Here is a 19,355-nt window from a genome sequence, read left to right as displayed (position 1 = left end):
CCCCCTGTCCTGCCGGAATCACAGCTAACGAATCACTGATGGGTGGCCATCCAGCATCTGCTGGAAAACCTCCAGTGGAGGAGTGTTGTTGTTGTTGCTGCTGCTGCTGCCGTTGTTCATAGAATTGTAGGGTTGGAAGGGAACCCCAAAAGTCATCTAGTCTAACCCCCTGTGATGCAAGATTCGCAGCTCAAGTATCCCTGACAGGTGGCCACCTGATTTAGAAATCTGCAGCGAAGGAAAGCTCACTGCCTTCCCAGACTTTTGGTTCTGCCATCAGCCAGTCACTCTGTTGCAATTATTTATTTAGTCTTGATTTTAATAAGAATTGAACAGAGAAAGTGAAGGCGACCAAAAGAATCAGCTCACATTAAGATTCGATAACCATCTATCCCTCCCTCTTAATTTAGACATATCTATAGATATCAGCTCTTCAGATGCCCAGATTGGCACAAAATGAAATCCACGTCTGTATGAAGTAAGTTCCAAGGCTGTCAGGAGCGATGGAGGCACTCAAATGGTTGCATAATGGATGGTGTGTAATTGTCCTTTCTGCCTCAGAGTAGAAGGTCTCTCGGAAAGCCAGTGTGGTGTAGTGTCAGACGAAGACCTGGAAAACCAGGGTTCGAATCCCTGCTCAGCGATGAAGCTCCCTGAGTGAGCTTGGGCCAATCATTTCCTCTCAGCCTAGCCTACCTCACAGGGTTGTTCTGCAGATTAAATGAAGAAGAACATGAAAAAGAGCCCTGTAGCTGGATCAGGCCCAAGGGGGGCTGTCTAGTTTAGCTTCTTCTTCTCACAGTGACCAAATATACCTATGGACATAGGAAGCAAGATAGACTGCCTCTAGTAGAGACATCACCTTGCCGACAAAGGTCCGTCTAGTTCCAGCCATGGTTTTCCCAGTAGTGATGTATGGAAGTGAGAGCTGGACCATAAAGAAGGCTGATCGCCGAAGAATGGATGCTTTTGAATTCTGGTGCTGGAGGAGACTCTTGAGAGTCCCATGGACTGCGAGAAGATCCAACCTCTCCATTCGGAAGGAAATCAGCCCTGAGTGCTCACTGGAAGGACAGATCCTGAAGCTGAGGCTCCAAGACTTTGGCCACCTCATGAGAAGAGAAGACTCTCTGGAAAAGACCCTGATGTTGGGGAAGATGGAGGGCGCAAGGAGAAGGGGCCAGCAGAGGATGAGATGGCGGGACAGTGTTCTCGAAGCTACCAGCATGAGTTTGACCAAACTGCAGGAGGCAGTGGAAGACAGGAGGGCCTGGCGTGCTCTGGTCCAGGGGGTCACAAAGAGGCCGACACCACTAAACGACTGAACAACAACAACAGACCTGGAGGCTCCATAAGAAGAGCCTGGCCAAAGGGGCCCCATCTTGCTCTCACAGGCACCAACCAGATGCCCCAGTGGGAAGCCCACAAGCAGCCCCCAAAACTTTATGGGCCTCAAGTCTTTCCACAGATTATATTTCTGGAATCTACCCTGGGGCTTTGCTAGAGCAGCTGCTTGGAATGCAGAAGGCCCCTTAATCAACCCCCAGCATCTCCCAGGTGGGGCTGGGAGAGACTCCTTGCCTGAACCCCTGGAGAGCTGCTGCCAGCCAGTGTAGACCAGGCATGTCCAAAGTCCATCCATTTCAGGGGCCTGATCCAGCCCATTGGTTGGTTTAATCCGGCCCCTGTGGCAGTTTATTTCCTGGGGTAAAATCCTAAAAAAAGCCCTCAACAACTTCAATCCTAAAAAAAGTCAACTACTTTGGTCAGCCCTCATGTTCCTTCACTTCATCAAATCTGGCCCTCTTTGAAAAAAGTTTGGACACCACTGGTGTAGGCCATGGGTAGGCAAACTAAGGCCCGGGGGCCGGATCCAGCCCAATCACCTTCTCAATCTGGCCCACGGACGGTCTGGGAATCAGTGTGTTTTTAAATGAGTAGAATGTGTCCTTTTAATTAAAATGCATCTCTGGGTTATCATTCATATTTTTTTCTTTTCCAAATATAGTCCGGCCCCCCACAAGGTCTGAGGGGCAGTGGACCGGCCCCCTGCTGAAAAAGTTTGCTGACCCCTGGTGTAGACAATACTGGGGTATATGGGCCAATCGTTTGGCTGGGCAGCCGGCAGCTTCCACAGTTCCTATGCAGTGTGAATCCAGGAGGAGGAGGGAGCTGGGTGTGCTCCGCTTAAGTTTAACGTCAGAAGGACAGCAGGACTTGTGTAACTCGCCCCCCTCTGCCCCCCACCTGCCTTCCCCCTGTCAAATTAATAATGCATTTTCTGCTGGCCACGTTTGCATAGCAGAAATAATCAACAGTGCAGCAATGAGTTTTTAATGAAGGGAGCAGCTGAGGGGATGGGAACAAAATTGAAGCATCGCGGGGGGGGGGGGAAGAAGGATGGGAGGAGCTGTCTTAGAAGGACCTAAGAGGAGCCAAGGGGCCCATCTAGTCCACAGGAAAGGAGAGTTGCTCTTGTGCATGGGTAGGCAAACTAAGGCCTGTGGGCCGGATCCGGCCCAATCGCCTTCTCAATCCGGCCTGCGGACGGTCTGGGAATCAGCGTGTTTTTGCATGAGTAGAATGTGTCCTTTTATTTAAAATGCACCTCTGGGTTATTTGTGGGGCATAGGAATTCGTTCATCCCCCCCCCCAAAAAATATAGTCCAGCCCCCCACAAGGTCTGAGCGTCAGTGGACCAGCCCCCTGCTGAAAAGGTTTGCTGACCCCTGCTCTTGCGCTTGAATCCTGCTTGTGGGTTCCCCTAATGGGCATCTGGTCAGCCCCTGTGAGAACAGGATGCTGGACTAGATGGGCCATGGGCCTGATCCAGCAGCCAGGCTCTACTTCTGTTCTGATGGGACTTCCAGGTGCAGTGGCAGTCTATCTGGATTCCTCTCTTCTTTGGGACATTGGGCCACAGTGAGGACAGGAAGGACATGGGTGGCCTCTGTCAGGGCAGCAGTGGGGGGGGGGCAGGTCAGCAATAACTCACCAGGTGTCGGTTAACTCTTTATTCAAAGAAACAGAAACAGCACAGGCCTAGTGGTCACAGCAGCTCTTCTCGGTAGGCCTTGCCCCAATGAGGCAGTTGTGAGGACTGCCTTCCCAAGGCTCTCTAAGACTCCTCCTCCTTTACCTTTTCTCCCTTGGCTCTGTCCTCTTCATCCCTCTTCATGTCCTGGGGGGCCAGTGGAGAGGGGTTGCTGTCTTCTTCCGCAGCCTGCCTGATTTCTGCCTCTTGGTCTCCTTCCTCTCCACCTTCTGCTCCTGCCTCTGAGTCTGCACTGCTCTCTGCCACAGCCTCTTCCTGCTCACGAAACCCTGTTGCCTCTTTCTCCTCCCAGTCTGCTCCTTCTTCTCCCTCCCACCACTCATCACTGTCCCACCACCAGTCCCTTGATTCTCTTCCCTTGGGGGTCCCCCCCCCACTCCTCTGTCCCCAGCCAGTCCATGGCAGCCGCTGTGAGAAGAGGGAGCTGGACTAGATGGGCCCCTTTGGCCGGATCCAGCAGGCTCTTCTGATATGCTTTTGTCCTCCTAGACTCCCAAACCAACAGTGGAAGATTCCACCTGTCTTCTTCTCTTCTCCCATATTTTTCTTTCTTTGAAGAACTGCTGATGGTGCGTCTCTCTCTTTCCCTCTCTCTCTCTCTCTCTGCCACTTGCAAAATGCAATGTCTGCTCCCTCCCGGCCAGCTCTGTCAAGAAGGATACCTGTCAGGTTGCCCGAGATCCAAATTGATCAGGCGGGGGCAATTTGTCACCAGGGGTTCGTGTGGGTTGCAGAAAAGAGAGAGAGAGAGAGAGATGCTGGCTTCTTGCTGAGACAAGCAGCTCTCTCTCAGTGGCTCAGCCAGGTCCAGTCGTGGGGGGGGGGCAGGTTTTGAGGTGGGGGGGGGGGAGACACACGACACAAATGAAAACAGAACATCTCTTGTTCTCGCCATTTGGATTCCACCCAGGGCCCGTGCATTTCAGAAGAGGGCCTCCTTGCCTCGGCCTCGATGCTTCTCATTTTATCTTGCGTGGTAGGATCTCCATTAAAAGACTCTTCTCCCAGCCCCCCCGGCATGTTTGAAAGGGTCAGGATAAAAAGGGAAGGGGGGAGGAAAGCCTCCCACTTGCTTGTGTGTTTGTTTCAGAGCAAGGAATAGAAAAGGCCCTTTTCTGCGGACAGGATGGAATTTGTATTTCTTCTCGCAGCAGAGTGGGACTGCGGAACTCCCTCCCACAGCAGGCAGTGATGGCCACTGATTCGGAGGGCTTTGAAAGAGAACTGGACAAATTCATGGAAGCAGAGGGCTATTGATGGTGACCAGCTAGGATGGCTATGCTCTGTCTTCACAGTCAGAGGCAGCAATACTCATGAATCCCATTTGCTGGAAGCCACCGGAGGGGAGAGTCCTGTATTCTATGGGACCGCCTCTCCTGGTCTGCCCCACAGAGGACCTTAAGGTCCATGAATAACCATAGTTTAGAGGTCCCGGGTCCTAAGGAAGTCAGACTATCCTCCCCCAGGGCCTTCTTAGTGGTGGCTCTGACCTGGTGGAATGCTCTGTCCCATGAGACCAGGGCCCTGCAGGATTTAACCTCTTTCTGTCGGGCCTGTAAGACAGAGCTATTCTGCCTGGCTTTCAATTTGAACTTAGCCTGATCTTTTATTCCCCTTCCTTCCCTCCCCCTCCCCTTTTACGAAGATTACCTGCTCTGAGACCCCACATCAAATTCTCCCCTGGCCTCCTGGTCCCCTGACCCAAGTAGGACCAGTTTAGCCAGCTAGCCCTGGGGATTATCTAATGCTTATTTCCCCTAAATTGATTTTTGAATTTTATTTTTATTCATGTTTTTATACTGTATTTTATGCTGCTTTTATAATTGTTTTAAATTTGTTGTTAGCTGCCCTGAGCCCGGTTTTTGAACCAGGAAGGGCGGCGTATAAATAAAAATTATTATTATTATTATTATTATTATTATTATTATTATTATTATTATCCTGCTTGCAGGTTTCTTATAATGGTCACCTGGTTGGCCACTGTGAGGACATGAGCCTGGACTAGGTGAGTCCCCTTCAGAAGCCTCTTCATATCTTCTCATGTTCTTAAAAGTATTTTTTTGGAAGCTATTTCCGGCTACTTTAACTTAACAGCTTCCAGATATTTAATGGGCTTAGGATTGTATTTATGTTAAGTGATAAAATAATATGTTTAATACTATTAGGAGAAGATTTAAAGATGTTAATGTTTAAGTTAAAAGTTTATAAAAATTGGGATTTGGAAAACCGTTATAAGGACATGCAATGAAATTCAACCAAGGGGAAACGAGGAAGTCGCTTTACAAAGTTAATAACTGTTATTTTTAATAAGGTTATGATTTATGTTTGTTATGTTTGTTCGTTTTGTGTGTTTGTTTGTCGATAATATTGTAAAAACCAATACTTTTTTGGGGGGGGGAGTATTTTTTGGGGGGTGGCAGTGGGGAGGAAACTACTTTTATTTAGAGTTGCTGGTTTTTTACACACATCGACCGTCGAAGGTGACTTTTAAACCGATGACACAGGAGCTCTTGCAAACAACCCAGTTGGAATCGAGAAGCAGTTTTAACAGCAAGAGAGGAAGAATGGCGGGGTCATGGAAAGGAAGAAAAGCTGGTGGAAAATGTGGTGGGAAGGAAAATCAGGAGACAAAGGACAGGTGTGATATGTTTGTTCCTTCTGCTTCTCAAAAAGAAAGCTCCCTCCTTTGATTTGCTTCCGTCTTTTTCTCTCCAGGGACTTCTCGCCCGAGGAGGCTGCCCCCGGCTCCATTTCCCCGGCTGAAAAGGCTTCGCCTTCCCAGGGAGTATCACTGTTGCAAAGGCACCTGGGCCAAAACAGCCTCTGCAAAATCCCAGCAGAAAGGGGAATGTCGCCTCCGGCGCGCAAGTTACCTGATAGCCCTGACCTGGAGCTCCTTTCGTTACCTGTCCCCTGCAAACGCCGTGTCTTTCAAGCGAGGGGGAGACGGGGTCGCTTTCCCAGGATGGTCTCCGTGTGTGCTGCAGCCTTTGGGACGGGCCAGTGGAGAGGGAAGGCGGCTAAGGAGAGGGGTCTGTCTAAGGAGACAAGGAGCCACAAGGCCTGTGCTCTGCCCTCGGGCAGAAATGTTCCTGAATGCCCCTTCCAGGGAAACATGGAAGGGGAGGGGGCTTTTGTGGCTGGATACCGCCTGTGGGTCTCCCATAATGGGCATCTGACTGGCCACTGGGAGAGTAAGATGCTGGACTAGATGGGCCCCCTGTGGCCTGATCCAGCACACACTTTTTCTTTCTATATCTATCATCTATCTATCTATCTATCTATCTATCATCTATCTATCTATCATCATCTATCATCTATCATCTATCTATCATCTATGTATTTATTTATTTATTGGTTTTCACATACTGTATTACATTACAATACAGATGTACCAAAACCAACACCATTTCCTCCCCATCCCCCCCCCATATATTTACATTTATATTTCCTCAATCCTCCCCCACTCGATTTCCTCCACATTATACAATTTACAATAATCTTTGCATTCTACAATCTTCACAAATCATCTATATATTCTTATTATCTTTCCTCACTAATTTTTCTTCCATCCAGTACTTCACATGTTAATTTGGCATATTAGCATATTATTATTTTTTTTTGGAGCAATATTTTGCCATATATTCATCAAAACATTTCCACTCCTTTTTTAAATTTTTGATTCGACTGATTTCTTATTATAGCAGTTAATTTTGCCAAAATTAAACATTCATTGAGTTTACAAATCCATTCCTCCTTTGTAGATCCAACACACTCTTCTTCTGCTCTTAGGAAGGGGCCTGGAATGGAGATAGAGGGCAGGGAACAGCTTTTCTCCATCTCTCATCACACTAGAATTCTTGGACATGCAATGACGCTGAGTTTTGGAAGATTCAGGACAGATAAAAGGAATCTTTTCATGCAGACCAGGGTTAAACTGTGGAACTCCCTGCCACAGGAGACGGTGAGGGCCACCAACTTGGATGGCTTTAAAAGAGGATGAGACAGATTCACGGAGGAGGAGAGAGGGCCATCGATGGCAACTGGCTAGCCTGGCTCTGCTCTGCCAGCAATGCTTGCAAATACCAGTTGCTGGAACCCCCAGGAGGGGAGAGGGCTGCTCTGGGGTTTGGATCCTGCTCACGGATTTCCCAAATGAAGCATCTGGTCAGCCGCTGTGAGAACAGGGGGCTGGAGTAGATGCTGCTTGATCCAGCAGACGGGCTCTTCTTACAATCTTGTGTTCTATAAAATAGCTAAATATATTATGTTGGAACAAGAGGAAGGAGAATGCAGCCAAGAAACCTGTTGTGCTCTGAAGGTTCAATTAAGTCCCTTGGTTCCCCCAGAACAATAACCTTAAAGTTCAGCACCCAGGTCCTTTAGTCATAGGGAAAACCACAAAATGCGTAATTTTGCAAGTCTCTGTATTGTGCTGGGTGATGATTGTGCCAGTTCCTCCAACACCCAGACAGAGACAGAGGAGTGCCGTACTGCTAGAAATAATTCACCACCACAAATCTGTGGCCCTGGTGATGGAGTTGAGGACATGAACTCAGGGAAGGTCCTGTCAGATCAGGTGAAAGATGGAGGCCAGCTGGTGGTGATGGGTAGGAAGGGAACCTCCATGTTCAGAAAAAGTATACCTCTGAATCAGGGAGCAGGTGGTGCTGTGGTCTTAACCACTGAGCCTCTTGGGCTTGCTGATCAGAAGGTTGGCAGTTTGAATCCCTGTGATGGGGTGAGCTCTGTCCCAACTTCTGCCAGTTTGAAAGCACACCAGTGCAAATAGATAAATAGGTACCGCTTTGGCAGGAAGGTAAATGGTGTTTCCATGTGCTCTGGCTTCCATCATGGTGTTCTGTTGTGCCATTTTAGTCCTGCTGGCCACATGACCCAGAAAGCTGTCTGTGGACAAATGCCGGCTCCCTCAGCCTGAAAGCAAGATGATCGCCACAACCCCATAGTCGCCTTTGACTGGACTCAACCGTCCAGAGATCCTTTCCCTTCTGCCTCTGAATCCTGATGCTGAAGACCCAGTGTAGTATAGGCAAGAACTCTGCAGTGCATCTGGGATCCGGAGCTATTCTGTCTTTGAACATGGAAAACCCATTCTGAGCAATTTCAGCATCAGGACTGAAGAAGAGCCCTGGAGCAGCTGAATCAGGTCCAATAATCCAGCATCCTTAAGGCCAAATGTCCTTAAGAACCCAGGAATTCAGATAGACTGCCTCTGAAACTGGAGGTTCCTCCTGAGGCTTAGTGTGGTCAGAATGGAGTCTATGCTTCCAGAGTTTAACACTAAATACATTCTCACATGTTTGCAAGCTAGAGAGTTCCAGAAAGACATCTACTTCTGCTTCATTGACTATGCAAAAGCCTTTGACTGTGTCGACCACAGCAAACTATGGCAAGTTCTTAAAGAAATGGGAGTGCCTGATCACCTCATCTGTCTCCTGAGAAATCTCTATGTGGGACAAGAAGCTACAGTTAGAACTGGATATGGAACAACTGATTGGTTCAAAATTGGGAAAGGAGTACGACAAGGCTGTATTTTGTCTCCCTGCTTATTTAATTTATATGCAGAATTCATCATGCGAAAGGCTGGGCTGGATGAATCCCTAGCCGGAATTAAGATTGCTGGAAGAAATATCAACAACCTCAGATATGCACATGACACAACCTTGATGGCAGAAAGTGAGGAGGAATTAAAAAACCTTTTATTGAGGGTGAAAGAGGAAAGTGCAAAATATGGTCTGAAGCTCAACATCAAAAAAACGAAGATCATGGCCACTGGTCCCATCACCTCCTGGCAAATAGAAGGGGAGGAAATGGAGGCAGTGAGAGATTTTACTTTCTTGGGCTCCATGATCACTGCAGATGGTGACAGCAGCCACGAAATTAAGAGACGCCTGCTTCTTGGGAGGAAAGCAATGGCAAACCTAGACAGCATTTTAAAAAGTAGAGACATCACCTTGCTAACAAAGGTCCGTATAGTAAAAGCTATGGTTTTCCCAGTCGTGATGTATGGAAGTGAGAGCTGGACCATAAAGAAGGCTGATCGCCGAAGAATTGACGCTTTTGAATTATGGTGCTGGAGGAGACTCTTGAGAGTCCCATGGACTGCAAGAAGATCCAACCTCTCCATTCTTAAGGAAATCAGCCCTGAGTGCTCACTGGAAGGACAGATCCTGAAGCTGAGGCTCCAATACTTTGGCCACCTCATGAGAAGAGAAGACTCCCTGGAAAAGACCCTGATGTTGGGAAAGATGGAGGGCGCAAGGCGAAGGGGATGACAGAGGACGAGATGGTGGGACAGTGTTCTCGAAGCTACCAGCATGAGTCTGACCAAACTGCGGGAGGCAGTGGAAGACAGGAGTGCCTGGCGTGCTCTGGTCCAGGGGGTCACGAAGAGGCGGACACCACTAAAGGACTAAACAAGAACAACACATTACTTCTGGTTAATGAGCCACCAGAGCCGCTAGAGGGCCGTGAAAATTTGTGTCCTGGGTGTTTTAGACTCATCTACCCATGTACTATCTGAAACCAAGGGGGCCAGATGTGAAATATATTGGCATTACAGTGGTACCTCGGGTTAAGAACTTAATTCATTCTGGAGGTCCGTTCTTAACCTGAAACTGTTCTTAACCTGAAGCACCACTTTAGCTAATGGGGCCTCCCTCTGCTGCCGTGTGATTTCTGTTCTCATCCTGAAGCAAAGTTCTTAACCTGAGGTACTATTTCTGGGCTAGCGGAATCTGTAACCTGAAGCATCTGTAATCCGAGGTACCACTGTATTTTCAGCTCTCCTGCCCCACTATATCTATTTTGTTTCATCTACGCACTGCTTAATTATACCTTACGATCCTAGTCTGGGGCCCTTCCTCGTGCATCTCGCCCACAAGAGGCCTGGGGGGCAGCAGCCTGAGAAGGGGCCTTTTCTGCAGGGACCCCCCCCCCACTTGCGGGATGCTCTCCCCAGGGACACTCGCTTGGCACCTTCACAACAGATCTTTAAGTGCTGGGCAAAAACATTTCTCTTCTCCCAGGCCTTTTAAACTGTGGGTGGGGGGTTACTGTTTTAGTTTGTTATTATGTTATGTGGTTTGGTAGTTTTATATCATAAAACACCCTGTGATCCTCGGATGAAGCGCAGTGTAGAACTTTTTAATAAGGATAATAAACCCCAAACCCCTCCAAGTGGTTCGCTAAGAGCTTAAAACAATAAAATCACCAGTAAAAGCAGCTCTTTTAAAACATTCGAAAGACAAAAACCAGCAATAAACGAAGAACAGATGGAACCTACAGCCTCACCTAAACAACGATGTTTCATGCAGGCACCAAAAAGCATTCAGTAAAGGCACCTCCTGCCTGGTGTCCATAGGCAGGGAGTTCCAAAGGGCCGGTTCTGCCGCACTAAAAGATTGCTTTCCTCCTTTGCTACGCAACTGGTGCCTGTGAAGTCTTTGGGGGGGAGATGGGAGGAGGCCGGGATGCCGTGGGAGCCTCACGCAGGTCCCAAGAGGACGGGAAGGACTAATCTGTTCACAGCTCAGTGCAGGTGTCGTCCTCTGCCGCCGCTGCCACCTCTAGCGCTGAGCCTCCACGGACGGGTGCTCCCTCTGCAACAGTATTCATGTGCCTTTTAAATCCAGCTGTAATTAAATACGCCTCTCTCCCCCCTCCCTCCCCCCTTTCATTCTGCCTTCTCCTCTCCCTTGTCCCGTGACCTTTTAACACAGAAGGTTTGGGGCAGGGAGGGAACCCTATACCCGGCGAGTGATTTGATTTCCATCTCATTAACTCGCCTCTCAAACTTTAACCCTCCGGCTCTGCCCGGTGGTGCCCACTCCCCTCCCACCTTTCGCTGCCAGATTTCTCTCTCCCCCCCTTTCTTCTACACTCCGCACAGCTCCACCTCCTGCCATTGTCCCTTGCCACCGCCCTCCTGCGATAGGCCTGCCGAAGATGTCAATCACCTCCCTCTTCCGCCCCCTGCTTTAAAAAAACAAAACAAAATAAATCCTTTCATTCAATTGAACTTGAGCAAAGTTTTGTAAGGGAGAAAAAGAAAGAGAGAGGGGGGAAAGAGGCACAGAATCCATGGGGCAGACTCAGCCTTTCAGAGCAGCGCTTATCTGATGGTGGGTCCTGAATTTAAAAGCCTTTGCAAGAAGCCTCCGAGCCCCTGTGTTGGCAGCTGTGGTTGAATCCTGCCTCTTGGAGCCCCAGGTCTGGGAAGTGTGCGCAAGAGAGAGTTCACACACACACACACACACACACACACAGGGGCAGCGGGACGAGAAGAAGGAGCAACGTTGATTTAGCTCAGACTCCCTTCGGCGAAAAGTCCGGTTGAACCCTGACCCTTGCCCAGTTTTGCTCTTCGGACCTTCGCTGGACTCAAGGTAAGACTCTGTGAAACGGTGGAAGCCATGACAGGATGGTGAGGAGGGCGATTGGACTTTGAGCAGGTGGACAGTGGGACTTCCTGAGATGCTCCACAGGTAGCGAGTTTCCGTTTTGGGAGTCCTACCTACCTGCAGTCCTCTTGGACCAGATGCGAAGGAGAGACCTCTCTGGGAGAGCAAATGTCTGGGTGGATTTGGGGACTTCACTAACTTCCAGTTGCAACTCAGAATGGGGGCAGAAATTAAGTTTGGCATGCCTTTTAGTGAGAAACTCTCTAACTTGCACTTGATCCAACACACGAAACCCGTCCTTTGGGATTTGCGCCCCTCTGAATTTTGCGATCACTTCTGCAGCCAAAGAAGTTGTCCAAAGATGCGCATGTTCGGAAACAGCGCACTTCAGAATGCATGTGTTTGAGACTACAACATGCAAAATTGCATTGTATTCGGGGAACGGTTGCAGAAAATATGAACTTTCGTCAAAATGGCATGCAAAAAGTGTGTTTAATTGGAGCAATTTGCACTCGGGCGCTAACCCATTTTCGTGTTTGAAAAACAAATTGCTGCAGGAATACAGAGATGTGAATTTAAATTTGGGGGGAAACGAGGGCCAAAAGGGACAGGTTTGTGCACCCCAAATTGCCACCCCGGCTGCTTGCTAGAGATTCTCTGCGCTTGCAGGGCAGAATATTAAACATCCCACCTCCAAAACCGGATACATCCTGACAGCGGGAAAACAAGGAAAATCTTGTAGCAAATGATCTCTCTCTCCCAACTTGAGCTCTTCTTGGCACGTTCAGTGGCCACCTTAATCCCCGCCAGCCGTGTTCATTCCTTGGCTGGCCCCATCTCCTCCTGGAGGGATGAAGACCCCGTCTCACTCCATCCCTCTGGCTTCCCCCCTGGGTGTCCCCTGACTTGCTTCAGGGTGCTCAGCTGGGCGCTCAGAACGAGAGCGGACGCATGCCTGTGTGGGATGATGCATGTGGGAAAGACACAGAGCTTTCTCTCACAGAGCTTTGCCAGCCTGGCATTCCATGTTCCCGGGTGTTCGTTCTGCCTCCTCTGCCCTGCCAGCTTCTTCTCCTTCTTCGTGAAATTGTAGAGTTGCAAGGGAACCCCAGGGACATCTAGTCCACCCCCTGCAGTGCAGTAGTCACAACTAAATAACCCCTGACGGGTGGCCATTCAGCCTCCCTTTAAAAACTTGCCAGCAAAATGTGAGCGCTAGTGTCTCATCCGAATCGCCTTTCATACAAGCAGAGTTAGGAGGGGTCCTGGCCAGGTCATTTTGCCCAAGCCCCTGACAGACGCTCATGCAGCCTTGGCTTAAGAACCTCCAACTTCTTGAGGCAGCCTTCTCCGCCGCTGAAAAGCTCTTCGCTGGAATCCTTCACCAGCAGGAAAGGAAGACAGGTGCCTTGAGTGAGGGTCCTTAACCGGCAGCCTGAACCTTTTTGGAACTGAACTCTTGAGGCCTGGGGCTGGGGCTGTAATGACCCCTTTTGCAGCCATGCCTCAAAAGCCCATTACAAGCTGGTTCGGCGAGGAAGCCTTGCGCAGTGGGAGAACAGCTGCTTTGCCTGCAGAAGGCTATCCCCAGGTTGGTCTGGGAATGTCTCCCACCTGGAACCCGGGAGTGCCATTGCCTGTCAGTGCAGACACCTATGAGCTAGAGGAAGCAGTTGGTCTGCCTCGGCGAAGGCAGCTTCCTGCGTTCCTATTTCAACCCTTGGTGCAGAACCATGAGGACTGGAATCTTGGCTTATTTTACAGGCAAGGTCTGCAGCTCAGTGACAGAACAGCCGCCTTGCATACAGAAGGTCCCAGCTATGGGTGGGGAAGACTTCCTTCCTGGAACTGAGGGCAGCTGCTCTGGGTCAGAGCAGCGGTGAGTTTTAAGCTGAATGACGCCCCTTTCAGTTGCTTCGAACTTCTCCCTAGCCAGTGCGAAGGTTGCCCCTTTAATCTCTCTCGGTCTCTGATAAGCTTCAGAGTAGGTATGTTAGGGGAGAATTTCTGGGTGGGATTTCTCTTCAAAAGCCTCAAAACAGCCCACTTTTTAAAATGCATAGCCCAACTTTCTAAGTGTGTATCTTCCCAGGGCTTTCTGCCTTGTGCAAAATACCTCACTACTTTGAATCATTTATTTATTCATCCATATCATGGAATTTACACACTGCTAGATTGCAAACAAACAAACAAAACTCAAAGAGAAAACAGTAGAATCAAGAAAAATCCGCAACCCTCCTTTAAAACATAGGAAAATTAACATACAGAAACAGATTAAAATCACCTCAATTTTCTAAGCTTGTCTAAACAGGGATTATTATTTTTTTAGCAGGCACCGGAAAGAGTACAGAGAAGCTGCCTGCTTGATTTCAATAGGCAGGGAGTTCCATCTGTGAATCAGTTGTGAATCACTTGCAAGAGTTCCTCCCTGATATCACACTTGTTTTTCTCCCAGGAGCTTGGCGTAAATGGTTCTCTCCCTCATCATTTAATCCTACACAACAACCCTGTGAGGCAGGCTAGCCTTAGAGAGGGAATGACTGGCCCAAAGTGAGGTTCATGGCCAGAATGGGCACTTGAGCCCTGCTCTCTCCCAGGTCCCAGTATGACACTCTCAGCACTTTTCTTTCTTTCTTTCTTTCTTTCTTTCTTCGATTCTGGGATTCTGACCATCTGATAGCTGACCTCTGATAGCCACCCTGACAAGGGTGCTAGGATCAGCCAGCCAGATTTGTATTTCAAAATAGTTCTGCTCATCCATCAACCCTTCAGAGCTATTTATTGAAATGATGTACTTCATTATGATCGTAGATCCCTCTCCTCCCTCAATTTATCCAGTCCTCTTTTAAAGCCATCCAAGGTCTTGGCCATCGCAGATTCCCGCACAAAGAACTTCCTTCCTCTCTCCTAGTGCAAAGCTCAGTGTCCATTCAGAGTCCCTCTGCTCTGCAAATTCTGCAGGAATTTGCAGGAAACTTGGTGGTCATGGAGAATTAGTTTTTACCCAAAGAACCTGAAGGTGTCTTGTGCATTTTGAACACCTCTAGCAAGACGTTAATCAAGGAGACACTTCCTTAAAGATCTTGGATGAGGGGGAAGGAAAGAGGAAATGAAATGGGCAAGCCCTGTGCCCATCAGGCCCAGACGATGGAGACCCAGCCTGATTCATTTCTTTCCCCCTGCTCACCCCACTCACCTTGGGGAGGTCAGAGCGGGTGCAGAGGAAGGAAGCTGCCCTCCCAACCCTTTCAGAACTCCAGAGGACCTCTTTCCCTCTTGCACCTTTTCAAGAGCCACCTGCCAAAAATTCCATTATTTCGTGTAACAAAGAGAGGCCGGACTCTTTCTGTGCATCTGGGTGCCCAGCCTCTCCCCCCTCCAATTTTTTTTACCTCCCTCCCAAATCCCTTTCGCACTCTTCTTTTCTGCATGGCTCACCTCTCTGTGACACAGAGCGCAGCCTCTTTGGAAGCAGAGAGAGAAAGATGGAGAGGGGGAGATAGAGGCAGCGAGGCTCCCCTCCGCGCATACTAATGAACTCCTGATTGTCAAAGCGCTTTTTGTGTCCCTCCAAGCTCCATTCAGGCCCTTCCTCTGCATACAATGCAGCCACTGTCTGGCCTGTTCCCCCCTGCAAAACAGACAAATGCTTTCACCTCCGTGCTTTCTATCCCCTTCTTTTCACCCTCGCTGCCTCCTCCTCCTCTACTCTGGAGCCCGGACAGGGTCCCTGCTCCTCAAGGCAAGGAGGCTGAGGTTTCCAGGGCCTGCAGAGATCTGGCGGGGAGCTGTCCAGTCTTTTGCATTTGCCACCCCCAGTTGCTGCTCCCGTTCCGCTCCTCCGTGTAGCCAAAGCTCTTCAGGGACACCTGGCACTGCCGTCATCGCAACCCTGGGAGGAGAAGGCCTTGGATGAGGCAGAGAGAGGAGCTCCTCTCAAGCCAATATCACCATGAGGCTCCACAATCTGGCTGTTGGGGGAAGAGGCTTTCACAGAACTGTAGAGTTGGAAGAGACCCTGAGGGTCATCCAGTCCAACCCCCTGCAAAACAGGAGTCACAGCTAAAGACTCCCTGAACCTCTGCTTTGAAATCTCCAAAGAAGGAGAGCCCACCACAGTCAAGCAGCTCTTGGCATAAGAAAGTTCTTCCTAATGCTCAGCCGTCCTCCCCTTTCTTGCAAATTGAATCGCTTTGTTCTGGTTCTGCCCTTGACAAGCTTGCTCCATCCAAGCGATGTGACAGCCCCTTGGATATCTGAGGATGACCATCGCGTCAGCTCTCCATCTTCCCTTCTCCAAGTGAAGCATCTCCAGCTCCCTCAACCGATCCTCATGAGACCCACAATCTCCCTTGGTCACCCTCCTCTGCCCACCTCCCAGCCTTGCTCATTTACAACCCCCAGTCTCTGTTCTGGCTCCCTGGTTTATCCAAAGCTACGGGGAAATCTGGCCTGCCAAAATCACAACGACTGGGAGGTCAAAGCCTGGAATGAGGGAGAGAGGGAGAGCAAGGCTAGTCCCAAGTTGATGTTGCCACGAGGCTCAAGGATCTGGGTGTTGGGGAAGAGGCTTTGGCAGGGAGGAGAGAGAGGGGGAGGGGGAAGCAGGTGCCTGTGTGGGTCCTGGAAGATGCCAGCTGGCTCTTGCTCCTGTGGTTCTCGCCTGCTTGCTCTGTTCCAGCCACTGGTTTGTTGGCAAGTTCCCACCAGGACACATCCTGCCACCTCAGTGGGGAACAAGCTGTGGTGCTGGAAGAAGTTCCCTTTTCTCTGCTGCCGCCTGCAGAATTGCCAGGCCTGCCCCAAAAGGCCTTTGCTGCCCACTGGGCCTAAAGATTTGTGAGTTTCCCCAAGAAGGCAACCTTGCATCTGAAAGCAGCATGGGAGCAGTTTGGAAAGGGACATGATGGTGTCGGCTTGGAGGCAGGCAGCACTTCGCTTCCTCGCGCAGCCAGGTTGCAAAGCTGGATTTCTGGGTGAAGGAGCTGGGTGGGCTCTCAGATGCAATTGAGGTGGCTTGGAACTGGGCGTTTGGGAATAAAAGAGGAGCGCGGCTCCATCAGGCCACAGGGACCCATCCAGCCCAGTGCCCTGGCCTGCTCTCACAGTGGGGAACCAGCAGCCCCAGTGAGAAACCCGCAAGCGAGATCTGAGCACAAGCCCGCTCTCCCCTCCTGCGGTTTCAAGAAATTGGGATTCAGAAGCACAGTAGAGACACGAGAACAGGCAGCGATAGCCCTCTCCTCCTAAATCAGCGAGTTCCGTAGTTTACAAGACGTGAAGATGGACTTTATTTTATCTGTCTTGAATCTTCTGACACTAGTAGATGCTGACACATGCCTGAGATCAGGGATTCCAGATCACTGATGGCAGAATTGTAGGCTTGGAAGAGTCACCCAAAGAGTTGTCCAATGTGATGCAGGAATCGCAGCCAAACGAAGTTGAAGGTTTCTTGAGCTGTCAGGTGCCTTGGAAGGAATGGCATTGGAATAAATAAACTCCTAGAGACCCCAGCTTGCTAGGCGCTGCGAAAGCGCACAAGGCAACCAGGAAGGCAGGCAGTCAGCGCTGACCTTGACGTGGGTTTGGAATACGAGCAATTCCACCGAAAGGCCTACACCTCTCCGTCCCCCCGTGCTGCGAGAGTGCCGGTCTTGTACACCCTCAGTTCCTAGACGTGGCCTCCGTGCCCCCAGCCTGTTCCCTCCATGCCCAAACACAGGTTTTAACAAGCTGGCTCTTGTTCCGAGTACCTTGGTGGTGCCCTGGAGGAAGAAACAGATTTGCAGCAATCCTCTTTCTCAAGCGACCTGAGGTTACAGTTTAACCAGAGTTTGCTGGGGGCTAGGAAAGGCTCTGTGATCTTTGGGTGGCACTGCTGCCATCCCTGCTGTTTCAGCAGAAGAGCGGGGAGGAATCTCTGAAAATGTTCTGCGGAGAGCTTTGGAGGAAAATGGGGCACTGCCCCACCAGTCTCAGTCTGCCCCCCCCCCCAAGCAGTCCTCCCTCTAAATACCTGCTCACCATCCATCCTATTTGCAACCAGTCCAGGGGCTCATAGAATCGTAGAGCTGGAAGGGACCCCCAGAGGACATCTAGCAGATGGTCCCCCAACCTCTGCTTAAATGCCTCTGGTGAGTTTTGCTATGCAGTTAGGCTCCCTGGATCCTTCAAGAGCCTGATCACAGAAGGTGAGATTCTGAAAGACAAATAGCCACATGGGGAATGTTTCATTTCCACGTAGAATATTGTAGCTGGACCTTGCAACTCAAGACTGTGCAGGTGGAAGGCAGGACACAAGAACCCCAGTAGCCCACTTGGACTACTGTCATGCGCTCTACGTGGGGCTGCCTTTGAAGGTGACTCGGAAACTGCAACTAATCCAGAATGCGGCAGCTAGACTGCGGACTGGGAGTGGCCGCCGAGACCACATAACACATAACACCGGTCTTGAAAGACCTACATTGGCTCCCAGTACATTTCCAAGCACAATTCAAAGTGTTGGTGCTGACCTTGAAAGTCCTAAACGGCCTCGGTCCTGTATACCTGAAGGAGCATCTCCACCCTCATCGTTCTGCCTGGACACTGAAGTCCAGCTCTGAGGGCCTTCTGGCAGTTCCCTCATTGCGAGAAGTGAGTTTACAGGGAACCAGGCAGAGGGCCTTCTCGGTGGTGGCACCCACCCTGTGGAACACCCTCCCACCAGATGTCAAAGAAAAGAACAACTACCAGACTTTTGAAGACATCTGAAGGCAGCCCTGTTTAGGGAAGCTTTTAATGTATTTTAATATTTTGTTGGAAGCCGCCCAGAGTGGCTGGAGAAACCTAGCCAGATGGGTGGGGTATAAATAATAAATTATTATTATTTATTATCAGAAGAGCCTCCTGGATCGGGCCCAGAGGGCCCATCTAGGCCCGACTCCTGTTCTCTCCGTGGCAAAGGAGGACCATGGAGGCACAGCACAGCCCTGGTGGCTAGCAGCCTTCAAGAGCCTCCCCCTCCATGAATTCATCCAATCCTCTTTTTAAGCCTTGCAAATGGGTGGCCATCCCTGCAGCAGGGAGTTCTACAGTTCCATCTCTGCCCTGTGTGGAAAGGGGCGTTCTTTGATCTGTCCTGAATTGTCCACCTTCATGGGATGCTCCCAAGTCCCAGCGGAAGGTAGAGCCTTGCACGGATTTCGGAGAAGGAAACATCTGTCCCCAGATGCAATTTATTTTTTTTAGGGGGGGAGATATTTAGAGGTGCCCTTGGAGAAAGAGCATGGCTGGTCCCCTTCTCCTTCTCAGAGAGACGGATGCATAAAACTGCTACATGCTGTACATTTGGAGTCTCCCAGTGCTCTGCTCTCTGCCCTAATTAATGCCGGTTAAACCACATGCGGTTAATGTTTAATGCCTGTGAGAAGTTAATGGCTCTCCGTGGAGGGGACCTTCTGTTTCTGCACTCTTTTAGCGTTTCAGGAGTGGGTCGGCAAGGGAGGGGGCTCCGTAAAGCAGACTGGCCCGAGGCAGGAGACAGAATCATAGAACTGCAGAGTCGGAAGGGAACCCAAAGGCCATCTAGACCAACCCCCTTTGATGCAGAAACCACAGTGGAAGAACTTCTGGCAGGTGGCCACCCAACCTCCCCTTAAAGACCTCCAACCAAGGACAGCCCACCACCTTCTGAGGTGACAGAATCAGAGTTGGAAGGGGCCTCCAAGGGCCATCTAGTCCACCCCCAGCCATTCAGGTACTGTAGTTCAAGGATCCTTGAGAGGTAGGCATCCAAACTCCATTCAAAGTCCTCCAACGGAGGAGAAGGGGCCGCCTTCCTGAGTGGGGAGTGTGGGGAAACTTGACTACTTGACATCAGTTGCCCCGCCCACTCTGCC

General features: G+C 50.0%; 2 protein-coding genes and 1 long non-coding RNA gene across 4 annotated transcripts in view; 2 read left to right on the top strand and 1 right to left on the bottom strand.

The window, feature by feature from the left end:
- The window catches only part of LOC310666276, a 119,437-nt gene that overhangs the window by 39,141 nt on the left and 60,941 nt on the right, over window positions 1-19,355 (top strand). The window lies entirely within an intron of this gene.
- Window positions 1-19,355, bottom strand: part of LOC310666072 (uncharacterized protein) — a 1,539,811-nt gene that overhangs the window by 1,491,425 nt on the left and 29,031 nt on the right. The gene's annotated exons all lie outside the window — the stretch shown is intronic.
- Window positions 10,820-19,355, top strand: part of KCNJ10 (potassium inwardly rectifying channel subfamily J member 10) — a 31,833-nt gene continuing 23,297 nt past the window's right edge. Inside the window, exon 1 of the mRNA XM_083416720.1 lies at window positions 10,820-11,463. The gene's annotated coding sequence lies outside the window, so the exon portion shown is untranslated. The remainder of the gene's footprint in view (window positions 11,464-19,355) is intronic.

This window comes from Podarcis tiliguerta, assembly GCF_965153285.1.
Source record: "Podarcis tiliguerta genome assembly, chromosome: 16".
NCBI classification, from domain to species: domain Eukaryota; kingdom Metazoa; phylum Chordata; class Lepidosauria; order Squamata; family Lacertidae; genus Podarcis; species Podarcis tiliguerta.
This window is presented reverse-complemented; position numbering and strand designations above follow the sequence as displayed.